This window comes from Cyphomyrmex costatus, unplaced genomic scaffold (assembly GCF_001594065.2).
Source record: "Cyphomyrmex costatus isolate MS0001 unplaced genomic scaffold, Ccosl1.0 scaffold398, whole genome shotgun sequence".
Classification (NCBI taxonomy): Eukaryota; Metazoa; Arthropoda; class Insecta; order Hymenoptera; family Formicidae; genus Cyphomyrmex; species Cyphomyrmex costatus.
Window position 1 is genome coordinate 10,893 of NW_017278185.1, and position 6,687 is coordinate 17,579.

General features: G+C 29.5%; 1 pseudogene; it reads right to left on the minus strand.

Moving 5' to 3' along the window:
* Nucleotides 1–1,770: 1,770 nt before the first annotated feature.
* On the minus strand, nt 1,771–4,327 carry LOC108776992 (histone-lysine N-methyltransferase SETMAR-like; annotated as a pseudogene).
* Nucleotides 4,328–6,687: the final 2,360 nt, after the last annotated feature.

Genomic DNA, 6,687 nt, shown 5'->3' on the forward strand with positions numbered 1-6,687 from the left:
TTAGTCGCCATTTTATTGACTCTTATCAGCTTATACCGGTTTAAGGTAAAATTTTTTAAACATTTTTCTCAAATATTACTTGATTTTTTAATATTTTTTAAGTTTTGTTTAAGTATATAATTAATTGAAAGTGTTAAAAGAGAGTCTTGAATAGACAATTACAAATTTTTTATCTATACATGTAACTGGATTGAAGATTCCGTCGGGAGCCCGTGATTTCGAATAGATTTGTAATTATTTTGATAATTTAAAAGCTTCACGGTTCGTACGTTTCGGAGATTCTGCGTTTCGTAGCTGTTTTAGCAGAAACATTAGTAAATATAAGTATAGCTCGATCTCGCGTTCGCAAAAAGTGAGATCACTAATTTCTCTATAGAATATTGTGACAAGATAATCAAATAAGTGCATTACTCAACGCAATTAAAAGCGTTTGTCTGAATCGATCTATTATCATCGCTTGAAGAGTCCACTCCATCTACATATCTCTAAATAACTTCAGTCATCTCACGCCCTCTCTCACTGACAGAAATTAGCACAAAGTTTAATGTTGTATAAAATGTAAACAATTATAGACAATATATGTTTCGTAAAGTTAAAATTTATATTTATATTACGTTCCTAAATTAGTTTATAAAATAATTTATTTCTTATGTTTAAAATACTAATGTTATTTTAATATCATTTTAATATCATTACCTTATTTGTCATCACAAATCAGTGCTATCATTTTGGTTCGTTGCAAATTATCTTATATAATTTTCAGTTATAATTTTTTACTATTGTGACGCAGTCACAATAGAATTTTTATCTATCGACATTTTATTTCTTTTATTTATCGACATGTTACTTCTTTTTCTTTTATTATTAAACTTTTATTATATAATAATATATATATTAGAATAAATTATCAGATTTAGATTTTATATTGTAATTTGACTCTTATTTGCCCTATTTAACGTGTTAATTATTATTTTATTGTTGACAAAGATTAATTATGCTTATGATACCAATATTGACTGAAACTTGCATTGAATTGAGAATATTTTTTGACTTAATGAAGAAAAAAAAATGTATACAATATTTTAGCTTATATTACTTTATATTTTATGTAACATTGAAAATGATCTGATCGGAGTCGAAACGTTCGTATTCAAGCGATACCTATACACCAATTCTGTTTTTGATTTGTTTATACAATTGTTTAATTTAAATTATTCGTTAATTTGTTTTGGCTCGTTGCCCTCTTTATATTTATACCATTTTAATATCTCTCTCTCTTTATCTAATATATTTTTTGTACACATTAAAATAATAATTTTTAACTGAAAAAAATCGAGGAGCTTATAATGATCTAAATGGATCTTAGTTTATGTATAATTTTGCGTGAATTTATGTACTGATATATGCAGTTTTTCTATACTGCGCGTCGAACAATTGTTGGTCTTGAAACGCAACTCTAATAAACTATACCGCAATACTATCACGAATTAAATTGGTTAAAAATTTAGTAATATTTTTCGTAATAAGAATTATTATTTTCAGATTTTAACGTCGTTAAACATCGATATATGATGCCAAAAGAGCATAAAGCAACTAAGATCCAGTTAGACTGTTATAGGCTTCGATTCGTTTAAGTTATATTGTCACATTGACGGACTTTTAAAATTTAATATAATAATTTTTATTCAAGTATGAAATTATGATACGAGGGCAAATCAATAAGTTTTTAGAAAAACATAGTAAAAGACATTTTTTTTGATCGATTCATTTTTATTTCTCAACATAATGGTTTCCTTTCAGTTCGATACACTTGATCCAACGATTCTCCAACTTTTTTAACCCGTCCGAATAATATGATTTGTCCAATCCTTCAAAATAAGTCTCTGTTTCGGCGAAGAGCTGCTCTCTGGTGGTAAATCTCTTTCCTCCGAACCATTTCTTCAGGTTTGGAAAGAGGAAATAGTCGCATGGGGTTAAATCTGGCGAATATGCTGAAAAGGGAAGCAATTCGTAACAGAATTCGTTGATTTTGGTCATTGGTGCCGGGCACGTGTAAACCCATGCATTATCTCGATGGAAGAGCACTTTCTTCTTCGCCAAATGGGGACGTTTTTTCTTTAAAATGTTGTTGAAACGATCCAATAAGGCTTAAATTAGTTCTTAAAATAATTTATTTATTTCTTATGTTTAAAATACTATAATAGCATTTTAATAACTCTTTATTTAAAATATTTTTTCGTATACATTAAAATAATAATTTTTATTTAAGTATGAAATTATGATACTTTCTATTTTATATATATCGCATAATCAATCCGTATATAACTTTTTAAAGGAATTGAAAATATGTTTACGTGAACTATCCGTAGTAGACGACACATTAGAAGCACTCGGTGCTCCGAATGAATATCACCAGCTGCGTAACTGGATAATTCGAATACTAATGGGATGTATTGCATATGTTTTTTATGATATAGCAATTGTCCTTTATATAAATTATACTTTCTACAATAATAAAATTTTTAGCGTTAAGGACATTTACTTAGCACTTGCATTACAATATTCAGAATGTGTAAATATCTCAAACGCGATGATTTGCGGAATTGTTCTTGGGTTAGTATAAATGCAAACATTCATTTAAAATTAGTAAGCTATTTTTTAATGACATTGTTACACAAAATGTTCACAGAGTTAACATTTAAAGATCTTTTTAAAGTTATTTAAATATTTTAAGATTCTTTATATAATTTTGAATAATATTTTATCGGTATAAGCATTATAATTGTGCGTGCGTGCGTGTGTAAAGGTAATATATTATAAGATAACTTAAATGAAAAAATAATAAAAATTTATTGTGTTATAAAAATGACAAATACACGAGAAAACATAAAGCAAATAACCAAATTCTAATTTAGTTTGACATTTATTATTTATTAAGTAAAATACACTTATATGTATATGTATATAATACGCGTATTTTAATTTTACTGAAAGGTATAACATAAATCTCTTTCATTTAATTTAGATACACATGCTCCAGATTTCATCAAGTCAATGATCGTTTACGTATACTTTATTCCGATCTTTTCAAAATTAATGCAGATTACAGATGTAGAAAACAAAATAAATCCATTTTAGTCCGAGAATGTGTAACAGGAGCTAAGTATCGCATGCAATCTACATGGATTATAATGTAATTTTTCAAAAGAATTACGAGGGCAAGTCAATAAGTTTTTAGAAAAACATAGTAAAACAAATTTTTTTATCGATTCATTTTTATTTCTCAACATAGTCTCCTTTCAGTTCGATACACTTGATCCAACAATTTTTCAACTTTTTCAACCTGTTCGAATAATATGATTTGTCCAATTCTACAAAATAAGCCTCTGTTTCGGTGATGAGTTGCTCTCTGGTGGTGAATTTCTTTCCTCCAAACCATTTCTTCAGGAAACAGGAAATAGTCGCAGGGGGCTAAATCTGGCGAATATGCTGGATGGGAAACAATTCGTAGCGGAATTCGTTGAATTTGGTCATCGGTGTCGGGCACGTGCGAACCTGTGCATTGTCTTGATGGAAGAGCACTTTCTTCTTCGCCAGATGGGGACGTTTTTTTCTTTAAAATGTTGTTGAAACGGTCCAATAAGGCTGCATAGTAATCGCCATTGATCGTTTGCTTCGACGAAAGATAATCGGTATGAATTATATCGCGTGCATCCCAATGATAGCCTGCAGTGGCCATCACCTTTCCGGCCGACTTCATGGTCTTCGCCTTCTTTGGAGCTGGTTCACCCTGTGAAGTCCATTGTTTTTACTGTTCCTTCGTCTTGGATGTGAAGTAATGGATCCATGTTTCGTCCATATAGTAATGAATCAACGCAAAAATTCTTTTGGATTCCGTTGAAACATCTCCAAACATTGTTTTGAAATCGTCACACGGTCGCGCTTATGGTCCACAGTGAGCAAACCTACGCGTCACCCATCTTGCCGATAGCTTTTTCAATTGTTCGTACAAAATTGAAATCACTGTGCCATATAATATAGCTGTGGCCTCAACAAGCGCGTGCACTTTCACTCGTCGATCAGTCAAAACAATATCGTGGATTTTATCGATGATTTCTGATGTAGCAGCCTCAATTGGACGTCCCGAACGAGGTGCATCACATGTGGATGTACGACCACGTTTAAATTCATTCACCTAATTGTATACAGTCGTAAACGCTGGTACAGATGTGTTATGAACATTATCCAACTCGGCTTTGATTTCTTTCGGCGTTAAACCTTTCATATGTAAATGTTTGATCACTGCACGAAACTTGTCTTTTTCCATTTTGCAAAAAATACAAATGTTGTTCGCTTTAATCGTCTACAGAAATGGAATCTCTGGATGAATTCCGCTCAAAATTTGATAGTCAGCTGAAAAATGCTACTTGTCAAAAAGTAAGATAGATTTTCTAAGAACTTATTGACTTGCCCTCGTATTGTGTACACAAATGCGTGTACATATATGATATATGTATGTAAACAAGGATCATTTTTAATTTCGTAACATTTCGAAAAGTATAAATGATAAAAAGATATTTTTGAATATGCAGTTGTTAGAGAGGGGAGACGTATTTTAGTCGTATTTTGTGGATAGAGGCGCCAAATAGATGGTTACTTTCACATGTTTTAACGAAATTATATGATATTCTACACATGCAATGTCTTATCCAATTATTTTGCATATAGAAGCATTAAAGGATATAACGTTAAAAAGTAAGATAAAGTTAGAAAACCGATAACGTGTTATTTCATAGATCGATCGGAGGTGACATTCAAAATAAACCGATGAGAGTGCCCGCGGGGCCATTGGGCGCCCCACAGGACTTCCGCCAGATGGCGTCGCCGTACAATTATAGTAGTAATAAATTATAGTTATTTTATGCTTTTTTGTGGCATATATTGATATAAAACATTAAATAACTTGTAAACTATTAATTTTTTGATGTCTCTATCTTAATTTTTATGTGTAGAATAACTACAAGAATCACATTTTGTAAAAAAGATATAATTACATTTAAAAAAGTGTTAGTGACTTTCATATTTACATTGCGATACTTAGAAAAAAAACGTAACTAAAATACGTCTCTTTCATAATCGTTTCACTTTCAAATGAAATGCTTCTTAGTTTTATTTAAAATAAGAGATACTTTCAAGGTTTTCAATTTAAATGAACCACCTAGTACATATACAAAAATAATTAATTTCAACTATATGAAATAATTTCATATTATAACCTAATCGCAAATTACAATTATAGTAAATCGAATTTTACGCTAAAATATGTTTTACTTTACACCTCTCGTACTTTTCTTGTTCCATTATATAGCAATTACGATTTTATTACAGGCACGTCCACCAACAACTATGCCTCATAACACGTAAACTCAACAAAGTATTTAACATACAAATGACACTACAAATGTTATGGTACTTTGTAGATGCTATGGTGAACAGCATGAATATAACTTATATACTTACAGTAGACAAGAAACTATTTTGGACATTTAGAAATTGTATATCAGTTTTAATTGCCTGTTTTAATTTCATTCTGCATAGCACATTATTTCTCACCTTAAGTTACATATGTCAAAATATTTACTACAAGGTATAATAGAATTAAAACATTACAAATTATTTATAACTATTCTATAGAATAATAAACACAAATAACGGTCATATAAAAACGAAATTACATAATTGGAAGTTCTTTTTCCAAGTAAGGAGATCTTATTCAATGGATGTAAAATTTCCAATTTTACTACAGATTTCTTTAATGTATAGAACAATTTCAGATAAACGAGACAACAGCAATTCTTTACAAAATGTCTAATGACAATCTCGATGAAGAAGAACGTGAACAGGTAAATTATTACAACAAAATTTTAATAAAATTTTAAATATTCTATATGCGTTATTAGCACGTAGAAGAAGGACGCCTTCATAAATTATGTCGAATAATTATGCAAGAAATTGGAACATTATAAAATAGCAATTGTATTATAATACTCTTATATGTTAGGATACTTGCTGTATGTACTATTACTATTATATTATAGGTATATAAAAATATAAAGACAAGAAACGTTTTATAAATATTTTTTTATTTTATATGCTAAAAGCGAATAATTTTAAAAAATTTATCTATTACATTATCAATGTCGTACAAAAAAACTTAAGCATTTTGGCTCTTAAAATTAAAAATAATTTGTAAAACTTTGCAATTTGTGTTAATATAATAAAAATAACAAGATGTTAATTAATGTATGAAATTGATTATTTGGTACATAACCAATTGATGTTTTATAATTGTTTTGTGTTAGTGAGATAACATTAATATCTGCACTGTCTTTTCGCATATTAGTATAATAGTTTATTTTACAGTTATTAACACTATGTACAACTATATACAGTTCTGGCTAATAAACAAACTTCGCATTTAATATTCGGATATGCTTACTGTATCTCTCGATAAACGCCTAGGAACGTTGTAACAACCTTAATCGCCTTTCGACAACGCCTGGGGTGTTCGTGGGGTTTTTAGGACCCTATTTATATTTTATAAAAATAAACGAGATGCTAATATGAGCCGACACAAGTTCTTGGAGCACTTATCATACAATTTATTATTATAGAAATAAATAATAG